This window comes from Ambystoma mexicanum, chromosome 1q (assembly GCF_040938575.1).
Source record: "Ambystoma mexicanum isolate Mex_15411 chromosome 1q, UKY_AmexF1_1, whole genome shotgun sequence".
Classification (NCBI taxonomy): domain Eukaryota; kingdom Metazoa; phylum Chordata; class Amphibia; order Caudata; family Ambystomatidae; genus Ambystoma; species Ambystoma mexicanum.
Genome location: NC_090922.1, coordinates 846,814,009 through 846,838,317, shown reverse-complemented (window position 1 = coordinate 846,838,317; position 24,309 = coordinate 846,814,009). Strand labels below are relative to the sequence as shown.

The window sequence follows — 24,309 nt, the reverse complement described above, 5'->3', positions numbered from 1 at the left end:
TAGTTAGATAGAATTAGTGGTGTTAACCTGGTGGTTAGTTGAACCCAAGCAATAGCAGGACTCTAAGTGTAATCCCTCTACTTCCAAATCCTCACCGCTGTACACCAGTGTTAGGCAGAATCCTGTGCAGTGCCCTTAGGGACCACTACACACAATTAAGACTACAGGTGGCAATACAGGTTTTACCTTTGGTACAAGCCTGTACTACTATGTTAAAGTGGTAGCAGTAGCGGAGCAGCCAGGCTTACCTCAAGAGTATATGAGCAGTAGCAGAGATTACACAAAGGGACCACAATTACTGTGACTCAAGCAAACACTGACTCAAGGTTTCAGGTAAAAATATATAAGTACATTTATTTTTAAACCATTTGTTATTAACACAACACTTCTATTAATTCAAAAAACACATGTAAAATATACTACAACTAACCAATTCACTTTGTACAGTATTATTCGAGGTAAGTACCCTGTGTTTGAATGGACCGGTGTTATGAAACAGAACACGTTACCGTGAATACAATTGCGATCACTTTTTGACAGTTCGGTCTACTAGATAAACTCGTATCCGCAGCAAGAAATGCTACCGGGGTAAAAACACACTTAGCACCCGAAAAACCCAGAGAGAGTTGGGGGCAAAAATCACAGGCAATATGTTGGTTAGGCAGGCAGAATCGAAGAACACGCATAGACAGGAATTCAAGAGTCAAGGGGCTGGAGCCAAAGTCAAGTTACACCGGGTGCCTGTTGTCGAGGATCACACAGTCGGACAGTTCGAGATTCAACATTGCCAAGAGTACTTTGATATTTTCAATGTTCGGAAGGGAAGCAAAAGTTATAAGAAGCAGGGAAAAGTAAGAACAAGCCTTAAAGTAGAGAAATAGGGATTTCACCCAAAATTCCTCAAACAGGACACAGTACCTTTCTCAAAGAACGAAGTTGGTGCCACGGCAGTTGTTCCTGTTGGTTTCCCATGGACCCACGCTTTCCTGCAGCTTCAGCACGAAGAAAGACGATGAGGGGGTCTGCACCACACAGAGATGAGGCCGGCAGCAGCGACAATGAATAAAAGGTGCGCTCCTTAAAAACAGGAGAGGTTCTTCAGGTGGCTATCCGGACCACTACAGCAGTGTGCAGCGATTTCGACCACGAAGGCGACCTCTGGCTGAAGAAGATGAGCTGGTTATCCCCACCAGGCTCAAGGGAAGAAGACTCCGGACTGGATCTCCTCTTAGTCATTGAAGGGTAGATAGCTCAGGACTGCAGCAGGGCTTCACCGGTACGGGGTAGTTGCAGAGGTCGACCTCTCCTCCACTTCTCGTCGGTTCCTTGTAGATCCAGTGATGACTCTCTGACTTCCAGCCCAAGAGACTTACCTTTTATGCGCAAAACCCCCCATTCACACAGCCTGGCTGTCAATCACCCAGCAGGGGGGTTGTCCAGCCCGGACAACCACCTCAGCCAATCATGATTGGCTACGGGCAGGTGGCTGCCTGGGTCTAGCGACCCGCTCGGTGCACCTGCTCCCCTTTCCCATCTGAGGAGCAGGTGAGTGCGCCAGCCCCCCCTGACCCCATTTCTGTGGGTTTTAGGGTTTTCTTGGAGCCCCAGGTCCCGCGTTGCCCAGTGTTTCCCTGGCTCCCCTTCCTGGTCCTCCGTCGCCCTCCCGCCTCCCAGCCCACCCCCTCACCCCTGATTGGCTGCAGGAAAGTGGCTGCCTGGGTCTAGCGACCCGCTCGGTGCACCTGCTCCCCATTCCCATCTGAAGAACAGGTGAGTGCGCCAGCCCCCCGCGACCCCATTTCCGTGGGTTTTAGGGTTTTCTTGGAGCCCCAGGCCCCGCGTTGCCCAGTGTTTCCCTGCCTCCCCTTCCTGTACTTCGTCACCCTCCCGCCTCCCAGCCTGCCCCCCACCCCTGATTGGCTGCTGGTAAGTGGCTGCCTGGGTCTAGCGACCCGCTCGGTGCACCTACTCCCCTTTCCCGTCTGAGGAGCAGGTGAGTGCGCCAGCCCCCCACGACCCCATTTCCGTGGGTTTTAGGGTTTTCTTGGAGCCCCAGGCCCTGCGTTGCCCAGTGTTTCCCTGCCTCCCCTTCCTGGTCCTCTGTTGCCCTCCTGCCTCCCAGCCCGCCCCCCACCCCTGATTGGCCACTGGCAAGTGGCTGCCTGGGTCTAGCGACCCGCTCGGTGCACCTGCTCCCCTTTCCCATCTGAGGAGCAGGTGAGTGCGCCAGCCCCCCGCGACCCCATTTCTGTGGGTTTTAGGGTTTCTTGGAGCCCCAGGCCCCGCGTTGCCCAGTGTTTCCCTGCCTCCCCTTCCTGGTCCTCCGTCGCCCTCCCGCCTCCCAGCCCGCCCCCCACCCCTGATTGGCTGCTGGCAAGTGGCCGCCTGGGTCTAGCGACCCGCTCGGTGCAGCTACTCCCCTTTCCCATCTGAGGAGCAGGTGAGTGCAGCAGCCCCCCGCAACCCCATTTCCGTGGGTTTTAGGGTTCTCTTGGAGCCCCAGGCCCCGCGTTGCCCAGTGTTTCCCTGCCTCCCCTTCCTGGTCCTCCGTCGCCCTCCCACCTCCCAGCCCGCCCCCCACCCCTGATTGGCTGCTGGCAAGTGGCTGCCTGGGTCTAGCGACCCGCTCGGTGCACCTGCTCCCCTTTCCCATCTGAGGAGCAGGTGAGTGCGCCAGCCTCCCGCGACCCCATTTCTGTGGGTTTTAGGGTTTTCTTGGAGCCCCAGGCCCCGCGTTGCCCAGTGTTTCCCTGGCTCCCCTTCCTGGTCCTCCGTCGCCCTCCCGCCTCCCAGCCCGCCCCCCATCCCTGATTGGCTGTTGGCAAGTGGCTGCCTGGGTCTAGCGACCCGCTCGGTGCACCTGCTCCCCATTCCCATCTGAGGAGCAGGTGAGTGCGCCAGCCCCCCGCAACCCCATTTCCGTGGGTTTTAGGGTTTTCTTGGAGCCCCAGGCCCTGCGTTGCCCAGTGTTTCCCTGCCTCCCCTTCCTGGTCCTCCGTCGCCCTCCCGCCTCCCAGCCCGCCCCCCACCCCTGATTGGCTAATGGCAAGTGGCTGCCTGGGTCTAGCGACCCGCTCGGTGTACCTGCTCTCCTTTCCCATCTGAGGAGCAGGTGAGTGGCCCAGTCCCCCGCGACCCGATTTCCATGGGTTTTAGGGTTTTCTTGGAGCCCCAGGCCCCGCGTTGCCCAGTGTTTCCCTGCCTCCCCTTCCTGGTCCTCCGTCGCCCTCCCGCCTCCCAGCCCGCCCCCACCCCTGATTGGCTGCTGGCAAGTGGCTGCCTGGGTCTAGCGACCCGCTCGGTGCACCTGCTCCCCTTTCCCATCTGAGGAGCAGGTGAGTGTGCCAGCCCCCCACAACGCCATTTCCGTGGGTTTTAGGGTTTTCTTGGAGCCCCAGGCCCTGCGTTGCCCAGTGTTTCCCTGTCTCCCCTTCCTGGTCCGCCGTCACCCTCCCGCCTCCCAGCCCGCCCCCGACCCCTGATTGGCTGCTGGCAAGTGGCTGCCTGGGTCTAGCGACCCGCTCGGTGCACCTGCTCCCCTTTCCCATCTGAGAAGCAGGTGAGTGCGCCAGCCCCCCGCAACCCCATTTCCATGGGTTTTAGGGTTTTCTTGGAGCGCCAGGCCCCGCGTTGCCCAGTGTTTCCCTGCCTCCCCTTCCTGGTCCTCCGTCGCCCTCCCGCCCTTCCAGCCCGCCCCCCACCCCTGATTAGCTGCTGGCAACTGGCTGCCTTGGTCTAGCGACCCACTCGGTGCACCTGCTCCCCTTTCCCATCTGAGGAGCAGGTGAGTGCGCCAGCCCCCCACGACCCCATTTCCGTGGGTTTTAGGGTTTTCTTGGAACCCCAGGCCCCGCGTTGCCCATTGTTTCCCTGCCTCCCCTTCCTGGTCCTCCGTCGCCCTCCCGCCTCCCAGCCCGCCCCCACCCCTGATTGGCTGCTGGCAAGTGGCTGCCTGGTTCTAGCGACCCGCTCGGTGCACCTGCTCCCCTTTCCCATCTGAGGTGCAGGTGAGTGCGCCACCCCCCCGCAACCCTATTTCCATGGGTTTTAGGGTTTCTTGGAGCCCCTGGCCCCGCTTGCCCAGTGTTTCCCTGCCTCCTCTTCCTGGTCCTCCGTCGCCCTCCTGCCTCCCAGCCCGCCTCCCACCCCTGATTGGCGTCTGGCAAGTGGCTGCCTGGGTCTAGCGACCCGCTCGGTGCACCTGCTCCCCTTTCCCATCTGAGGAGCAGGTGAGTGCACCAGCCCCCCGCGACCCAATTTCCGTGGGTTTTAGGGTTTTCTTGGAGACCCAGGCCCCGCGTTGCCCAGTGTTTCCCTGCCTCCCCTTCCTGGTCCTCTGTCGTCCTCCCGCCTCCCAGCCTGCCCCCCCACCCCTGATTGGCTGTTGGCAAGTGGCTGCCTGGGTCTAGTGACCCGCACGGTGCACCTGCTCCCCTTTCCCATCTGAGGAGCAGGTGAGTGCGCCAGCCCCCCGCGACCCCATTTCCGTGGGTTTTAGGGTTTTCTTTGAGCCCCAGGCCCCGCGTTGCCCAGTGTTTCCCTGCCTCCCCTTCCTGATCCTCCGTCACCCTCCCGCCCCCATCCCTGATTGGCCCTCGCACTATCTAATCCAGACGATTACCGACCATCCCAGGGCAGCCCTCTGCCCGTGCAGCCCCTGCGGCTAAGGACCAGAGGCAAAGGACGACTTATACGGTGGACAGCTCCAGATCGTATCTGCAGGTATCCGCAGGAGAAGCAAGAAGCCAACAACAAGTAAGTGTGGCAAGGGCAGGGCCAGAAGCCACTATTTCAGGCCATACTACCCTACCACTCATCTAACAAAACATGTAAATTCATTACTCCTGCAGTATATTTGCATTTGGAAACTCTGTCCTAAACATGTGAAAGTTGCATTTAGAAGTGTACCCAAATAGCCAGTGTGTATATTTAGAAGTTGTGCCCAATAGCCTCTCTGAGAAAAGCTGCATTTAGAAGTTGTGCCCAATAGCCTCTCTGAGAAAAGCTGCATTTCGAAGTTGTGCCCAATAGCCTCTCTGAGAAACGTTGCATCTAGAAGAATACCCAATAGCCAGTGTGTATATTTAGAAGTTGTGCCCAATAGCCGCTCTGAGAAAAGTTGCATTTAGAATTGTGCCCAATAACCTCTCTGAGGAAAGTTCCATTTAGAAGTGTACCCGATAGCCTATGTGTACATTTAGAAGCTTTGCCCAATAGCCCCTCAGAGAAAAGCTGCATTTAGAAGTTGTGCCCAATAGCCTCCCTCAGGAATGTTGCATTCAGAAGTGTACCCAATAGCCTATGTGTACATTTAGAAGCTGTGCCCAATAACCCCTCAGAGAAAAGCTGCATTAAGAAGTGTAGCCAATAACCTCTCTGAGAACAGTTGCATTTAGAAGTGTACCCAATAGCCAGTGTGTATATTTAGAAGTTGTGCCCAATAGCCTCTCTGAGAAAGTTGCATTTAGAAGTAGTGCCCAATAGCCAGTTTGTATATTTAGAAGTTGTGCCCAACAGCCTCTCTGAGAAAGGTTGCATTTAGAAGTGTACCCACTAGCCAATGTGTATATTTTGAAGTTGCATTCAGAAGCTGTGCCCAATAGCCGCTCTGAGAAAAGTTGCATTCAGAAGTGTACCCACTAGCCAATGTGTATTTTTAGAAGTTCCATTTAGAAGCTGTGCCCAATAGCCTATGTGTATATTTAGAAGTTGTGCCCAATAGCCTCTCTGAGAAAGTTGCATTTAGAGGTTGTGCCCAATAGCCTCTCTGAGAAAAAGTTGCATTTAGAAGTGTACCCAGTAGCCAGTGTGTATATTTAGAAGTTGTGCCCAATAGCCTCTCTGAGAAAAGTTGCATTTATACGTTGTGCCCAAAAGCCTCTCTGAGAAAAATGCATTTAGAAGTTGTGCCCAATAGCCTCTCTGAGAAAAGCTGCATTAAGAAGTTGTGCCCAATAGCCAGTGTGTATATTTAGAGGTTGTGCCCAATAGCCTCTCTGAGAAAGGTTGCATCTAGAAGTGTACCCAATAACCAGTGTGTATATTTAGAAATTGTGCCCAATAGCCTCTCTGAGAAAAAGTTGCATTTTAGAAGTGTACCCAATAGCCAGTGTGTATATTTAGAAGTTGTGCCCAATAGCCTCTCTGAGACAAGCTGCATTTAGAAGTTGTGCCCAATAGCAACTCTGAGAAAAGCTGCATTTAGAAGTTGTGCCCAATAGCCTCTCTGAGAAACGTTGCATCTAGAAGTGTACCCACTAGCCAATGTGTATATTTTGAAGTTGCATTTAGAAGCTGTGCCCAATAGCCGCTCTGAGAAAAGTTGCATTTAGAATTGTGCCCAGTAACCTCTCTGAGGAAAGTTCCATTTAGAAGTGTACCCAATAGCCTATGTGTACATTTAGAAGCTGTGCCCAATAACCCCTCAGAGAAAAGCTGCATTTAGAAGTGTACCCAATAACCTCTCTGAGAAAAGTTGCATTTAGAAGTGTACCCAATAGCCAGTGTGTATATTTAGAAGTTGTGCCCAATAGCCTCTCTGAGAAAGTTGCATTTAGAAGTAGTGCCCAATAGCCAGTGTGTATATTTAGAAGTTGTGCCCAATAGCCTCTCTGAGAAAGTTGCATTTAGAAGTTGTGCCCAATAGCCTCTCTGAGAAAAGTTGCATTTAGAAGTTGTGCCCAATAGCCTCTCTGAGAAAAGTTGCATTTAGAAGTTGTGCCCAATAGCCTCTCTGAGAAAAGTTGCATTTAGAAGTATACCCAATAGCCAGTGTGTATATTTAGAAGTTGTGCCCAATAGCCTCTCTGAGAAACGTTGCATCTAGAAGTGTACCCAATAACCAGTGTGTATATTTAGAAGTTGTGCCCAATAGCCTCTCTGAGAAAAAGTTGCATTTTAGAAGTGTATCCAATAGCCAGTGTGTATATTTAGAAGTTGTGCCCAATAGCCTCTCTGAGAAAGGTTGCATTTAGAAGTGTACCCAATAACCTCTCTGAGGAAAGTTCCATTTAGAAGTGTACCCGATAGCCTATGTGTACATTTAGAAGCTATACCCAATAACACCTCAGAGAAAAGCTGCATTTAGAAGTTGCGCCCAATAGCCTCCCTCAGGAAAAGTTGCATTCAGAAGTGGACCCAATAGCCTATGGGTACATTTAGAATCTGTGCCCAATAACCCCTCAGAGAAAAGCTGCATTTAGAAGTTGTGCCCAATAGCCTCAATGAGAAAGTTGCATTTAGAAGTAATGCCTAATAGCCAGTGTGTATAATTAGAAGTTGTGCCCAATAGCCTCTCTGAGAAAGGTTGCATTTAGAGGTGTACCCACTAGCCAATGTGTATATTTTGAAGTTGCATTCAGAAGTTGTGCCCAATAGCCTCTCTGAGAAAAGTTGCATTTAGAAGTTGTGCCCAATAGCCTCTCTGAGAAAAGTTGCATTTAGAAGTATACCAAATAGCCAGTGTGTATATTTAGAAGTTGTGCCCAATAGCCTCTCTGAGAAAAGTTGCATCTAGAAGTGTACCAAATAACCAGTGTGTATATTTAGAAGTTGTGCCCAATAGCCTCTCTGAGAAAAAGTTGCATTTTAGAAGTGTATCCAATAGCCAGTGTGTATATTTAGAAGTTGTTCCCAATAGCCTCTCTGAGAAAGGTTGCATTTAGAAGTGTACCCAATAACCTCTCTGAGGAAAGTTCCATTTAGAAGTGTACCCGATAGCCTATGTGTACATTTAGAAGCTATACCCAATAACACCTCAGAGAAAAGCTGCATTTAGAAGTTGTGCCCAATAGCCTCCCTCAGGAAAAGTTGCATTCAGAAGTGGACCCAATAGCCTATGGGTACATTTAGAAGCTGTGCCCAATAACCCCTCAGAGAAAAGCTGCATTTAGAAGTTGTGCCCAATAGCCTCAATGAGAAAGTTGCATTTCGAAGTAATTCCTAATAGCCAGTGTGTATATTTAGAAGTTGTGCCCAATAGCCTCTCTGAGAAAGGTTGCATTTAGAAGTGTACCCACTAGCCAATGTGTATATTTTGAAGTTGCATTCAGAAGTTGTGCCCAATAGCCTCTCTGAGAAAAGTTGCATTTAGAGGTTGTGCCCAATAGCCGCTCTGAGAAAAGTTGCATTTAGAAGTGTACCCCCTAGCCAATGTGTATATTTAGAAGTTGCATTTAGAAGCTGTGCCCAATAGCCTATGTGTATATTTAGAAGCTATGCCCAATAACACCTCAGAGAAAAGCTGCATTAAGAAGGTGTGCCCAATAGCCTCCCTCAGGAAAAGTTGCATTTAGAAGTGTACCCAATAGCCTATGGGTACATTTAGAAGCCGTGCCCAATAACCCCTCAGAGAAAAGTTGCATTTAGAAGTTGTGCCCAATAGCCTCAATGAGAAAGTTGCATTTAGAAGTAATGCCTAATAGCCAGTGTGTATATTTAGAAGTTGTGCCCAATAGCCTCTCTGAGAAAGGTTGCATTTAGAAGTGTACCTACTAGCCAATGTGTATATTTTGAAGTTGCATTCAGAAGTTGTGCCCAATAGCCTCTCTGAGAAAAGTTGCATTTAGAGGTTGTGCCCAATAGCCGCTCTGAGAAAAGTTGCATTTAGAAGTGTACCCACTAGCCAATGTGTATATTTAGAAGTTGCATTTAGAAGCTGTGCCCAATAGCCTATGTGTATATTTAGAAGTTGTGCACAATATCCTCTCTGAGAAAGTTGCATTTAGAAGTGTACCCAATAACCTATGTGTGGATTTAGAAAATAAACAAAGTATCTGGAGCGTATATAGTACAATCTGGAATGCAGAGAACGTTTCGAAAGAGCATATAACCCATCCTATCACACCACCACGCATACTCTCTCCTTTACATCACCACTCAACTAGAACGCAGAGATACTATGACACCATTCGGTATAACTGTTCTCATACCAACATCGGCCGCTTACTCCACATCACTCTAAGTAAACACTGCTGGTTTCACACCCCCCAGCCAGGCGTTCTCCTCAGGCCTAACGCAGCCACATCCGTTCTGGATAAATCCTGCCAGAACGAACACATTCTCCTGATCTCTCAACCACCACACCTATCGCTAAGAAGCAGCTATCACACGAATACCGCACGAGCTGCACACATATCCGGTGCTCACACGCACCTCTTTGACTCTCTCTACTCTCTCTACTGATCTGAACTTCGGTTCCCAAGGGCGTTCAACCTACCAGCGCCTTCAGACCATACCAATGGTATAGAAGGCGCTATATAAGTGCAAAATAACATAACATAACATGACAAAGTGCGACTTGGGTTTTCTAGGATACCCTGTGCAGGGGGTGACTACACCCCTCCCTCACGATCAGCCCACCTAGGCACCCAGGCGCCTTGATGAGGGCTTCTAGGTAGAAGCCCGCCAAAAGACAGTGAACAAAGAAGGCAAACCTGGTTTGCCGCGCAAGGTAAAACACAAGAAGGAGTTTAACAAAAAAGAAATGGCGAATAAACCGCACCGGAGCCAAACGAAAAAGGATTTGGTCAAGCGGGTTTAAGTCTGAGGCTAACACAATAGCCTCCAATATCACCACGGTTATATAAGATAACCGCAGTAGAAATTTAGGGTAGATACCACTGCCACCAGCCATGTCTAAATGTTAAGAGAGCGAAACAATGCTCTAGGAGTTACAGATAAAAAGAGTTAAGAGTTAACCCTTCCAGCACTCCATGTAAGATGGTGTGTACTGCATCTGTGGTTAAACTTGACTAAGTAAAGTTAATGGTAACTTTAATCTTTTCTGGGGGACAGTAGTCACCTCAGAAAATGGAGTCAGTGGGAAGTCTGAACGACAACCCTGTGCTACTGCACAGAAGGTGCTGTGTGACACACACAAAGAAGTGGGCTACTGAAGTGGTGTACTCCAGAGCCCACAATAACAAAAACAGGTCAAAACACATAACAAAATACAAGTAAGAGTGGGGGAAAATCTCACACTCTTACCAAGTGGAAAGAAACAACTCCAGAGATCCAGCAAAGCTGCTGAGGGACTCACTAGGTAAGGGAAATTAGCCATGAAATGAGAATTCTCCCTAACAACCATCCCAGCACCTGGGGTAACCAGCTTGTGTGCTGCTAGCAAGTAGACTATTCCAGAAGGGTACATGTATACCAACCAATTTTAGAGGGTCACATATCAAAGAGCCCTATAGTTTGTGTAACCAATAGATCGTTGTGTATTTTTTGACGATGACTTGCACAAGAGGAGGGCTTAGTTGTCCACCTAATGTTAGAGACCCAATCACAACCCCCGGCAGTTTGGAACGTATACTTAGATGTTCCATGTAAGCCCATCACTTTCCTCTGTAGGTTTTGTAGTTTGCCACGTAGTATGACTTCAAAGATGACAAATTTTCACTATATAAGAATGGTTTTTCATGAAATGTGTTGAGATTGCTTGTGCGACGTCAGATGATGTCCGTTGTACTCCCTGTTTTAGATAATTGCTATTAAAACACTATCGAGTTTTGCCAACTTCCGGAGCCAGTTTGATTATTGATGCATGAGTAAGTTCTGCATCCCCATTCATCTCTAAGTATTGCTACCTTGTCCTAAAGAGCCTCATGTTTCGGGGTTCACCAGCCAAGCCCGGGAGATTCAAAACGGGAGTCTTGGAGGCACACTTAAGCTGTCCCTCAGAAGGGAAGACGCGAGAGGCGAGACATCGCAGAAGGATCCAGGGGGCTGACAGGAAGCCGACTCAAACCAAGACCGTAATAGTCATAGTGGTTGTGTGACCTCATAAAGGTGGATCGTTTGGTCCATAAACAATGCAAAGACTTCCAGCTGAAAACTGCTGCGGAGCTGCGCAGAGCCCAGAACCGCAGAACTGAGTGCATGCTACCCTGGTAAGAACCAGAGCCATATTCCGAAGCAGAAGAAGGTAACAGGAGTGGCGGGAAAACCAGGAAGCGCCCAGGGCAGGTCTCAAGCAGTGTTAAAGAAGAGTGTTTTAGAGTGATCTCATTCATCACAGTGGTGACAAACGTTATGAGCAGCAAGAGTGTTTCAGGAGTAATCACATTATTCACAGTAGTGACAGAGAAAGCCATAACAACGAAGAGTGCATTAGGAGTAATCTCCTTCGTCACAGTGGTGACAAAGAAAGTCAGAACAAGCAAGAGGGTCTCAGGAGCTATCTTTTTCATTACAGAGGTGACAACAAAAAAACAAGCAAGAGTGTCTCAGGAGTAATCTCCTTTGTCACAGTGGGGACAAAGAAAGTCAGAACAAGTAAGAGTGGCTTTGGAATAATCTCCTTCATCATATTGGTGACACAAAACAGAGTATCAACCAAGTGTGCATCAGGAGTAATCTCCGTCATCACAGGGGCGCCAAAGAAGGCACCAAGAGTCAAGAAAGACTTCTTTGTTATAATACTGAAACTAATATAGAACAGGTGGAAGACAGATTGTCTCAAGTAAAATTAGAGACTACCAAAAGGGGAGTAGAAGTTGGACATTGACATTCAGAGGTTTGTGGGAAGAGCAAAAAATAATTTGGATCCTTTATAGAAGGAATTGCCAAGAGTCCGTTTGAATAACTCTTCCAGGTTGACCAGGAGAAGTGAGTCATTCGACTGGTCTTAGTACATTGGTAAATCAGACCCTAAAGCAAGAGATAGCTGTGGAAACTAGACAAAAGTCGATCTCATCACCAGGAGAAGGGAGTCATTCCACTGGTGCTGCTTGACGTACTTGACTGAACAGTGTTTATGTTGCTTAGTGGCAGGGACAGAAAAGTGGATTTGGGACGGTACATATTTTGCTTTTGACTGACATCCTCACGTGCACCCAAGTTTTTTCCTGTGTCGAGGCTGGGAAACCCTGCTAAACATAGGGAAAGATAGGTTTATGTTTTTTTGCTAAATACAAGTGTAGAGCCCCAATCATGACCTCCTAGTAAGAGTCCTTACTCCGCCTCACCAAAGAGTATGGCTGCACTGGTAGCAGAACAGCAGACTCATTCAGGAAGAACACCCAGAAAAACCAACCAAAATTGATGTACCTTCTGTTAGCAACATGTGACAGCTTTTGACATGCCAAAGACCTTTTTCGATATTGGGCCACATTACGGCCATGGTGCTCCCGTAATGAAGGGTGCCGGTACAGGACCGGCACCCTTCATTACGGGATGCCTGATTACGAGGTCCCCTAGCGGGACCCGGAACAGACGTCTGGTAAAACCAGGTGTCCTTTCCGGGTCCCGCGAGGGGACCAAGGAGCTAATAACGGGCCCGTTATTAGCTCCATCCCCATTCCCATTGAGCCCTATGGGGGCTCAAATGGGAATGGGAATGGGTTTTTCCAATGAGGGCTAACCGGGTCCTCCATGGTTGGAATAGCCCGGTAAGTCCTCATTGGAGGAAGCCGGTACTGGAACCCGGTATGGAGGCAGCCATGCCCTTGTTAAGGGCATGGCTATCTCCATACTCGTAATGAGACCCATTGGGCCTCATTAGGACCCAGGCGGTAAGGGGTTTACGGCGGCGTAAACAGCGCCGACCCTTACCGCCTGATTCCGAGGTCCCTTAGCGCCATGGAGGATTTAACACCTGCTTTTAGCAGGTGTTAAAATCCATGGCGCTAAGGGACCTTGTTGTTAATTAAGGCACCGTAATTTACGGTGGCGTAATTAACGCCTTCCCCACTCCCATTATGCCCTATGGGGCAAAAATGGGAATGGGGAAGGGTAAATGGGTTAATGGGGACTTACCGCCCCGCCAACTTCGGAATGGGGCGGTAAGTCCGCCAACCACCATGGCGTAAACGTAGTTTACGCCATGGCGGTAAAGGTACGACCCAGGCGGTAACTTACCGCCTGGGTCGTAATGAGGCCTTTTTCTACTTCAGTACAATAGCTGATTTCAGCAGAATGTACGAATTTGATGTTATTTTAATGAAATTGTAAAATTGATGCTTGAAACAAATTCAACATGTGCTTAAATGACAGTTCATGCATGCAATACTTGGCCAGTATAGTACCCTAGGATGAAGTGTCATTAATTTGAAGGTTTTGTAGCAAGAAAATGGAAATATGGTGCCACAAATTCGGAAAGCTTCTTTGTGTTGCCCCTGTTTTCTGGCCGCAGTCTAGTCCAGGGATTGAGCTTTCCCTGCCCCAGTCCAGGGGCGGTCCCAATAATAGGGAGGGGCACTGCACCTATAAAATAAAATTGGTGTTAAACTGTGGATGAGCTGTTCCCTGTTCTTACCTTACTCCTTCATTAGGTCTAGACACCAAGGTGTATTTTTCGGGATCCCAACAGGGACTTCTCTTTATTTATAAAAACACTTAAACTTTTATTATTGCACTTTTCTACCCTTCTGAAATAATAACCCCTTCTAAATTCACTTTGTGAGTTCTTTCTAAAGGGATCTGCCCAGTCAACTCACCCTCTCTTAGATCAGTCACAGGGTTACGCATAGGCTATAACTGATGGAACAGACCCTTAAACTACACCTGGTACCACCCACTGTAGAGGGTGGTCAGAGGATGGTCCCTGTGGGTGGTCCCACCTAATTGGCAGCCTCTGCCAGGCCATCAATTTCCTACCTGCCTCAGTCCAGGGTGAAAACACCCTATATTCTTTCCAACCCCTTATCTACTTAATGTGATAAACATTTCCCTTCTTAACATTCCCCCTACTTAACATTCCCTGGCTATAACACCTAACTTCCAAAGCACTACCCTTGCAAACTATACAACTATATCTACACCCGTAAATAAACAGAAAATAATACATAACACGGTACTTTACACAGAGGTGACTGCTGCAGCCAGCAACCTCTTTTTCATTACCTTTATGCAGCTGTCCTTGGAGGATTGTGGGAGGCTGTCCCCTGATTGAATGTGGGTTTATCTTCTGGGGATGCCATCGTCCTCATCATCACCACACCTAGGGTGCACTTGCCCCACCCCCTCTCTTCTCTGAATCAGCAGGATACAGGGGACAGGCCCCTGATCTTCAGAGAGCTCTGGACAGTGTGTTTGAACTCCCTGTTTTGCATGGGTGCTTCAACACAGCAGTCTGTGAATTTGCTTCACTCAGGCTGCCCGATGGAGCAGCCAGGGACTTATCCGGCCTTTACCCACTTCACCCGGACTGCCCAATGGAGTAGCCCAGGAATTTTTCTTCACTGCTTCTTCCCGCCCCCTACCTCCTATATGTTGGAAGCCTGAGATCGTACCATGTTTGACACAAGCAGTTGTGCCAATACCACAGCAGAGATTTGAAAGAAGGTATCCACTGAGAAAACCCTATTTAATGTATCCTCAAAGAGATGATAATCTGAGGGAGGATCTCCCTGAAGGAATATGAAAAGGAGCAAAGAGAGAAGCTGGTGGCGTCACAAGAAACATGCGTTATATGAGAATACTTGCTGAAGAGAATGCATGGATCTTACAGAAACTGATGACGAAGTTAAGAATCAAGTACATTTTCATATGCGAAAAGAAGATTGCACATGTGCGAACTGCTGCAGAAAATTAACTGTTCAATAATTGTACAGATGCTGAAACGCAAGTAGACTAAGGGCCTCATTCCGAGTTGGGCGGTAAGGGTTAATGGTCACCGGTAAGGAGACCGATGCCGTTAAACCCTTACCGCCCAATTCCGAGGTCCTTTAGCGGGAGCCACAAGTGATGTGTGGTCTGACCACACGTTCTTTGCGGGTCCCACTAAGGGACCAGGGCGCTAATAACGGGCCCGCTATTCGTGGGCCCGTAATTAGCACCTTCCCCATTCCCATTGAGCCCTATGGGGGCTCAAATGGGAATGGGGAATGGTTGGTTGAATGGGGACTTACCGGGTCCGCACAGGTCGGAATGCCCCGGTAAGTCCCCATTCAACCAAACCGGACCCGGATTTGGAGGCAGCCATGGTGTAAATAGAGCCATGGCTACCTCCAAACTCAGAATGAGGCCCTAAATCATCATACAAGCTGGCTATCTGTAGTGATTAGACTGCAGGCGAAGCCGCCATTGTATCGGAGCTGGTCATCAGTGTCATGAATTTAGTAAGCCTGGACCCATGGAGAGGAAAGGCCGAGAATTGTGGTGCAGCAAGAATAAGCTGAGATCGTGAAAGCGCCTTGCAAGGCTGTCTGGCCTGGTATCAAGCCTGAAGCAGCCAAGGTCGGTTATCTATTCTTGAAAGCAGTGAATGTGCTCAGGATGAATCATCCCTTGTTAAGGTGCAAAGAAAGAACACCAAGAGTGCCAAGTTTTATTCATTTAAGACATTTAACTTCTGCAAAATGGATCAAATCGTGGTCTCCTGTCACGTGAGCCAAGGATGGAAATAGAGTTGAGCTTGGAGTCCTAGAACAACGATAATAAGAGTCTGCACTCCCATATATTCCCACAGACAAGGATACTTTTCAAAGCCAAGTTCAAAGACAATCTTCATGGCAGAAGGCATGGGTGATGAGAGATGTTGGGCTAATTGGGTGGGGAAGGAAAGTCAAGTTCACCTCTTGGCACCTGGGTCTGAGTTTATGTACTGCTAAGTGAACCGAATGCCCAAGACATGGCACCAGCGTGCCAATCAATTGTAGATGGCCGTATAAGGAAGGGCCTTATAGTGTGAAGACCAATGATAAACGTGTACTTAACAGTGTTAAAGATGACATGTTTTTAGAGGTAGGCATAAGTTGTTCACCTGACAGTGGGCAGCCAATCACAATCTTAGTCCCTATGTAATGTATACTTAGATGTTGCCCTTAAGCCTATCGCAGCCTTTGATAGGTTTTCTATTATTTGCCATGTAGCATGACATCATTTCTGAAATATTTTTTGCATATAAGGATGTTTTTTTGAGAAAATCGTTGAGAGCCTGGGCGAACGTCCGTTGATGTTCATTGTAACCTCCCTGTTTTAGATAATTGTTAATAAAACAGTATCTTTGCCATCTTCCTGAGTTGGTTCAATTATCTGGACTCAGAATTACTCTGCAATCCCATCCATTGTATGCAAATTACTAAAGGGACATATGCTCAGGGGCCAGTCAAGTAGGCAGACAGCTGCCACAGTCCCATGGAGCACACAGTCTGGGCTCCGAGTACAGACGCTGGTTGCCCCGCCACACGCACTTTTGCCAAAACATGTCTCTAAAGCCTAAGGGGGCTGCTCAAGACCACACCCCCCAGGGAGCTGTTTGTCATGCTTCTCCCGCTGTCCTTCTTTCTCTCTTCCCTTTTATCTAACATGTTATTTTCTTTCCATTTTCCTTCTGCAATCTACTCCTCTGCCCAGCCCATTTTGGGCTGAGGAGTTCTGCTCTGTATTGCTCCTTTTTTTTCTTTCCATCAACATTCGATCCAACCACATGGTGGGCTGGATAGATCAGTCCAGGTAAATCCACAAACACAGACACTACACACAATACACCCACTGAATAAAGTATTTTATTTACACACCCTAGTGTCAGCTTGTTTATTTCTAGGTTTCCCTTAGGGGAAAAGCATGCAGCCCACGGGCGACATTTGGCTTGGATGCTTCATAAAACTGTAATAGGCAGCTAGGAAACGTACGGAATTTCATTGATGGTGTCCTTTTACTGGCTCCTGATTATAAACAAGCTCTTGCAGAGAGTTCCTCTATTTAAATGAGGTGTGGGGTTTGGGAACACCGGGACATGTGTCACAGGGTATCCTTAATGGCATTGGTTGTCCTTCAAACTAAATAAAATGAGTGGGAGATATGGGCAAATATCAACTTTTTCAGATTTTGAGTCACCTTTCGGACATTGTGTGGTGCATTTCAAAATGGCAAATTGTGCCTTTTTGTTGGGTGTCAATTATACGATTTAAATCATATACAAATGGTCCATGATGGGCCTTTAAGGTTTCATCTTGTTACCTTTTTAGCCTCTCAGTCCTCCTGGTGTTGTGTGTAGAGACATGAGAAAAACGCAGAAAATGGAGCAGAACACCCATGCCCGGTGTCCAAATCTTTGGCAACTGCTTTCTTCATGTTTTAATCCAAGCTCTTCTCAAGCATGTGTGGGGCAGAAAATCTCCATAATAAGATCATGATTCAAACACTTTATTTGTTCTATAACTAGGTTTCATTATGAAGAGTGTCGTACATGGTTAAAAGAAATCTCCACCATTTTAGCACAGTCACTTATTTTTAGTTGTCTGATAAGTACTACACATCTGCTTTCTATTCACTATTAAGCATTGTATGTTCTTTACTATCGTACCCATTTCATGGTTTCTTTTTAGTCTGCAGTTTACAGCCCTGTGCAGGGACTCTGCCTTTTATGGCGGTCTTGTATGTGACAAAATGGCTACTGCTCAGCAGGATTAAAAGGATGAGTAGTGGCTAAACCGCCTAGACCAACCCACACTACTACAAGCCAGCAGTGATTGTAGTCTTAAAGGGACTCTGAATGACGAGATGTCAACATGCTAAGCCATCTGTTACCCTGACAGGGACTCCACAGTGCTCCATTGTATGCTCCATCCCATCCTGCATCTCAGTGCCAGAGTGGAGTGCTGCCCAGAAGTCCTCCTATGTGGAAAACAGTTTTAGATGAGTGCACCTGCTGAGATAATTACCAGGAAAGGGGCGAAGGTATCACTGAAGCCAGGTTGCAAATGATAAGTTGACTTCATTATAAGGGCAACAGGTTACACGTTGTAATTGAGAGGGTTCTGCATGCACATGTCTAAGGATAACTGGTATTCGTTGAACTTTCACTCAGGCCACAAACCAAGGGTACCATGCACCGCAACATTTTTAAAAAAACAAACAAAAAACACACACACACACCACACGCACAGGCTCGCGCACGTCACTCCGGCTTCATGCACTCAGGCCAGAACAGATGGCCAGGTTTCTAGAAGCGTATGAAACTTCAAAAGGTCTTGCGTCACCCTCAGAGTGCCTAGCAGAGATTCCCACAGTCTAGAAACTTGTCAAGGCAATCTATGGCCACTGGTGCGAATGAAACAGTGAGCTTGTTCATTTTTGAATGTGTAATCAATGTATCAGTGAAAGAGCGAATTCCACAAGCTGGAGTGGGCCAGGCGTCATATCAACCAAAAAGGTTGGTTCAGAGATATACATGGCTTTATATGCAAAGCAGAGCCTCTCTCTTCAGCTTTATTCTACACATGTATAGTTATCCAATCAACTGGAAGAGAGGCTTCCAAGGGTAGCCTGGGACCAATGTCTAACTTAGGTGTGTTAAAACATTGTGTGGTGTGGAATGACACCGGAGGAAGAGACTGCTGCGGAAAACGATGCGCTGGAAGCAAGGGGCAATGCATGAGCAGCCGATTGGGGGGTCGTAAATGTAATGGGAGGGCACTTTGGGATGTTCTGCACTCCATGTGCAAACAGCGAACATGCTATCACCTCTTTGTGCAAACCAGTAGACATTCAGGATAAACTGTCACCCATGCAACACACCACTTTGCAAGGTTCACATAATACAGAATGGTGGCGCCCTAGATTTCCTATCCTCGTAGCCGTTTGTTCTGTTGGTTCATGGAATGCAAAGGCGACACTGGAGCCAGATCACAACATGTCATCTGGCCTTGTTCTTCTTTCTGTTAGAACGTCATCAGGTCACACGTTGTAAACTGTGGGGCTCCACATCCACCATTGCATCCTCTAGTCCTCTCCTTCAGCTCTCGCGTGGTCACTGCCCAGAGATCCATGCAGCGCAGCCTCCCACACTCTGCCATCATTCACACAGGCTCCATGCACAAAACATTCAGCTATATGCAACAACCCCATGCAGTGACGCATTGGAATGCCCTGCCTGCCAAGTCCAAAAGATCGAAGCCCACTTAGCATTCAGGAAATTAATCAAAACCTTGCTGTTCACCTAATTACCTCACCCTATGAATGTTGTTATTCTCAAATCAGGCTACTTTTGTACAGTTCATTGGAACTGTATCACGCTCACTGTAACCAAGAGGCAAGCATACCTTTGTAACTAAGACAAATTTGTGCAATAAGACAATCTCTGCAACAGCGCCTCAATGCCCGTGCCACGCCTCAAATACAAATAAATAAATAAATATGACTCACTCTCCTCTCCCCAGAGGCAAGAAACACAAAACACGAGTTAGTGGGTAAGGAAAATACACCAGACACTTCCCCCATTCACTGATATTACCTCCCAATCACGCAGCCAGAACAGCAAAATGGACATCCTCTCCTCCCCATTTAGCAATGCGGCAGGCACAAACAAAAAACGTATTTGACTTTACAACTACGTATGAAATACCAAATACATATTTCTGAAAGAAATAAGACCCCAGAAATTCAAAACTCTGTATCCTTAAACCCATTAACCCAAACACAAGGCATACAAACAGGAAGAGAAGGAAAATGCTGCTCGGAAAACATACAACAATACCACATTGCATGAATCCAAATGGCCACCAGACTTTTTAAAGCCATTCCCGCACCGGAAGTTCGAAATAAAAAGCTTCAGCCCCAACCAGGCTCACTGCAGGTGATCACCTGACTACCCCAGTCAATCAAGGAGTAGACATCTGGCCTAGTCAATATAAGAGGCTCTGTTTCTTCAGCCTGGGAAAAGGGAAGCAGGAGGGCAGCCATGAGCTGGAGGCCAGCACCAAGAAGTGAGAAGGCAGGTAGGAGCCAGGGGCCTGGTCAGACTGTAGTCGCAATAACACCAATATGCTGAGAAGAGTGTCTTATCCCTTCAAGAGGGAGTAAACCGGGGGAGAGCCAAACCCTAGAAGAGAGAGAGAGACAGACCCGAGTAAAGGGAGGCAGAATCTGGGAAAGGGACAGATCCAGAGAGAGAACCACACCCTCGAAAGCAGCTGGAGGGGGAGAGGCCCAGGCAAAGTGGGAAGTCTGCTGAGGGCTATATCTCGGACACTGACATAGTAAAGACCCAGAGAGCGCGAGAGAGAGGGGAAGCTGCAACCCTACTGAAGGCTATGTCCAAAACCCCAGCAGGGTCCAAAGAAAAGAAAGGAGAACCTTAACCCTGTTTAAGGCTATAGTCTTAGCCTGATTGGTAAGAATAACACAATCTGCCAATGCCCCTAAGCAAGGAGGAGGAAATACTTGCTGGTAGGATTGTGCTAAGGGAATACCTTAAGGCAGCTGAGGAAAACATACTTAGTGGGCAAGAAGCACGGTTGGCCCTAGATCCCTGGATTATGATTTTGAGAAGCGAGTTGGGTGCTGTAACCATGGGACTGAGAAGATACGAACGAGCTGGGTAATATGACCTTGAGACTCTGGGTTTTGACCCATGGGGCAAGCGGGTGGTATATTCCTAAGACTGTATATTCGATATGGGATTTCTGAAGAGATCAACAGTCCCTACTTGGGTTCTGTTTAACCGGTTGCTCTTAGCTGGACTTCCTGACTTCTTTAATGATAATTTGTTTATCTTAGTTAGAGTGCTGCAAAGAGAGGGACACCTTTGGAGAATAAAGTTACATTTGAATGGTTATCCACTGCTTGCTGCGCTCTCTACTTGAGTTTTAAGGTGTAACTCAATAGGAAACGTTATCAAATATGTTTTCAGATATATTGCCTGTGTGGCACTATTTATTAGTGATTACTATTGTAAGAAAACATAAGATAAACACAGAATTCAAAAAGTACTTGTAACATGATCAATTAAGACCGGCAGAGTCTCTTGTTACTGTTTGTATGGCAGAAAAGTGCGTAACTATAGCAAAAAAGGTGACAAAATCTGAAGGTGCTGCTAGTCATCAAATTAAAGCTCTGTGAGTAACTGCTAGTTTGCTGACACGTGTTTCAACCTGCTGCGGTCGTCATCAGGGTTAAGAAGTGGACGTAAACATCATTAAAGATTTTAACTAATGTGGTAATCCAATACAAATGCAGAAAGCAGATGTTCTATTTAACTGCAAAAATGCAAGAACATAAGAAATAAATGAAGGGAAAGATGGTATAAAAAAGGGGTATCAAAAAAGAGGGGAAACCTCCTTTCTATTAGTTCAGTGATAACAACAACCCAGAGTAATCCATCCATAAACGTAAAAAGCAGTTGTCTCTTTTATATTGGCAAACCCTTAGACCCTGTAGGCATTGTGATATCCTCTGCCTGATTCTGGGGGACACCAATGGGGTGAGTTAGGGGATTGGGTGCCTCATATTGAGCCAGTGGATGATGCACCCAGGGGTAATATGGGAAGGATCCCACTGTAACCTTCTTTTGAGTCTTGTTATATCACAGCGGCCAATCACAGTGGTATTAGTTCCTCCTTAAACCATAAACCCACAGCATGACCGTGTGGAGGCTGTCAATGACTTACACTTAGGAAACAGTTGCTGCAAACATAGTTTCCTTTCCGATGCACACATTCTTTCAATATTGGAGATTTTGTGGAAAGTAGGACTTTTTTCGCATCCTAGCCTTCCTGGCAGACGTGCAGTCTTTGGTTGGCCAAATAGGGCCGAGTTTTTACTTACAGCACTCTTTGGTCATTGGCCCATGATTCACCACACTTACCCATTGTTGCCAACAACTCATGGGACACACATAAAAGGCAAACAAACATTTAGGGTGTGTGCAAAGACTGGAGGGGGGTATCTGTACTCCTGTTCTCTATATGGCAGAGTAGAGGCACAGAGTACTCCAGCCAAGATTCTCTATTTGGTAACGTTGGAAGAGCAATCAAGGCTTAAGCTCTCGGGAGGCGATGCAGACTGGTTCCTAATTACAGTGTATTCCCCAAGCACCCACAAAGGAATGTCCACACACTATGTTAGTGAAAACACAGTATTTATATAAATAAGGTTTGCGTTATATACACAATCACAATAACACACTTTGTACTCAAATGGTAAATATATACAGTTTCTATGTGGTACCACAATTACTTCTTAAATTCCATTAAAATGCATCAACTGTAGACAGTTCAAATCACATTCAAATCAATTAATAATGTGAACCAGCAATAGACTAGGATAACAAGTTGATTAAACAATTGGCAGAATGCTGTGTCCCGTTTACCTTGACACAGTTCGGTGTGAGGATCCCCCCACCTGGGCAACCTGTAAATAAAGATATAACACAAATCCAGTCCATGTATTGTATATTAGAGTCTTATTTCCGTCTAGAAAGGTTCTACCACCCCAATGTACCTAGAGTAGCAGAGTTCGACGTCGCATCGATTGTGGATCCTTCTTGAGCGGCTCCCTTTAAGGCAGGAGCCACGGATCATCGAAATCCCATGAGGAAATGGGGAACAAAGGCATTGAGGCAGCAGCTTCGGTCCTTGCAGTGTTCGTCGATAATCGGTCGTTGATGTCCTGCGAAGATGAGGCATGCGGGGCACCTCAACGACGATAGTTAGTTGCCGCAAAGAGTTACTGAAGAACTTTGGCACAGCAAGGGTGTCAGGTTGTCAGCGTCTGTGGTCTTCGGGTGGCGGGAAAGCCACTGACGGATTCTCCTCGGCACGTCAGCAGCCTTGACTTTCTCCGGCGGGCCAAAGCAGTCATCAGTGATGAGTGAGGGAGTCCTTCGTTCAAAGTGTTCTGGAGCGTTGCATTGCGGCTCTGGTCGACGATGATCGTCGTCGACGGTGACATACTTCAATGTCCGTGTGCTTTGCTTTGTGATTACACGGCGGTCCCTGTCTCTGGTTGGCAGCCTTTCGAGGACTGACTTCCAGGGCACTTTGTCGAAGGTTAGCTGGTGCACAATGGTCCCTTGTAGCTCAGGAAGAGGTCTCCTAGCCAGGCCCTCTCTTGGATCAGTTCCTTGAAGGCACAGCAACTTTCAGATTGGAAAAGGACAGCAGCAGAAATTCCTCTTCTTCCAGTGGGCTTCAAGGATAAGCATCAAGTATCAACTTCAGCTTCTGAACACTTTCCATCAGTGAGAGGTCCCCAGATATACTGTTTGGTCTCTCATTCACTCTGCTGGGTCACACTCAGGCAACCAATCATCCAGAAGGGCATTCATGCAGGTAGGCAGCCAATCAGACACTCACAACAAGAAATGTGTATTGGGACATGTGCCCAGTCATTCAGCACTCCACACTGCATTCATACCAATTTTGGGCAGGGCTGTCTCATTCATTGTATTACATACCAGAAACGAGACACCCATAACATGAAGTGCATATTGGTCACACACTCCATTCACCCAGGTCCCACCCCAAGGGTGTACCTAGAACACACAGTCACTGGGAATGCTCCAGCCAGTCTGGCCTGGACTTCCCAACAATACCATATATGGAATTTCCACCCAACAGCCAGTCAGCAGGAAGGGACCGAGTCAGGGCTTCCCTAGACTTTGGGAAAACAAGGTAACAGGCAATAGAAAGCAAGAGGCCACAGAGGCCATCTTGTCTCCTATCAGGAATCAACTGATTCCAATGGCAGGGCCTGGGTATCCCAAAATGGAGGATACACAGAGCACCTGTCAAATTCAGCATGGAGCTGCCACCAGCCCACACCCTGCTCTGTGGGCCACACACAGGTGCCCAAACAAATACACTAGGGGTACAGGGTTGTACCCCCACCCATAGGTGCCATAAGGGTACCCCAAGGGTCTGTACACCAAACCAAAAAGAGGAAGAGCCGCACCACCAGGAGTCCCACGTGAACTCCTGAGTGGAAAACATGACAGAAGTATACGAAAAAGGACTACAGAACAAGGACAGGGAGTACCTGTCCCTCCAATGCATTTTCAGCATCACAATGTGGCATAACATTTTCGTAAAAAGACGTAACCTGTCATTGCAAGCTTAGCTAGAACGGAGTTGTGTATCAACGTTGCTGGATGTATTCCTTTATTCACCAAGAGGGAGTAAAGGAGGCAACGCAGCTGAGCAGGAATGCTGATTTTAAATAGCATTATAAGTCTTTTTTGGAAAGGGACATAGACGAAAATACATAGCACAAGGTTCCTCAAACTGATCCTAAAACGGAAGGTTTGAAATACGTGTGCAGGCGAGAACCCCATACACATAAAACGGACAATATAGAAAGGGGAACTGACCATGGGGTAACCAGTAGGATGGTGTTAGGGCACAAGATAGGCCTTCGTCATTAATACAGTAGATAAATAGCAAACTTCTCCTGCACTGGATTCCACTAGGTTTCCAATTTCCCAATAGGATATCCCAGAGGCTCCTCCTTTGAGTATACCAGTCTCTCCAGCGCTCATTCAGGAATTATTTTCCTTTCAGACCACTCAAGACCACTTAAGAAGTATTCTCATACCAAAGATTGTGTTTTTCAGGAGCTTCAATGGGTTGTTTTTGCAGCAGCACA

At 47.6% G+C, this 24,309-nt stretch overlaps 1 protein-coding gene and 1 pseudogene across 1 annotated transcript in view; one reads left to right on the top strand and one right to left on the bottom strand.

Moving 5' to 3' along the window:
• Window positions 1–24,309, bottom strand: part of LOC138537904 (complement factor H-like) — a 763,015-nt gene that overhangs the window by 656,317 nt on the left and 82,389 nt on the right. The gene's annotated exons all lie outside the window — the stretch shown is intronic.
• Window positions 1–24,309, top strand: part of LOC138522873 (conserved oligomeric Golgi complex subunit 1-like) — a 123,536-nt pseudogene that overhangs the window by 19,155 nt on the left and 80,072 nt on the right.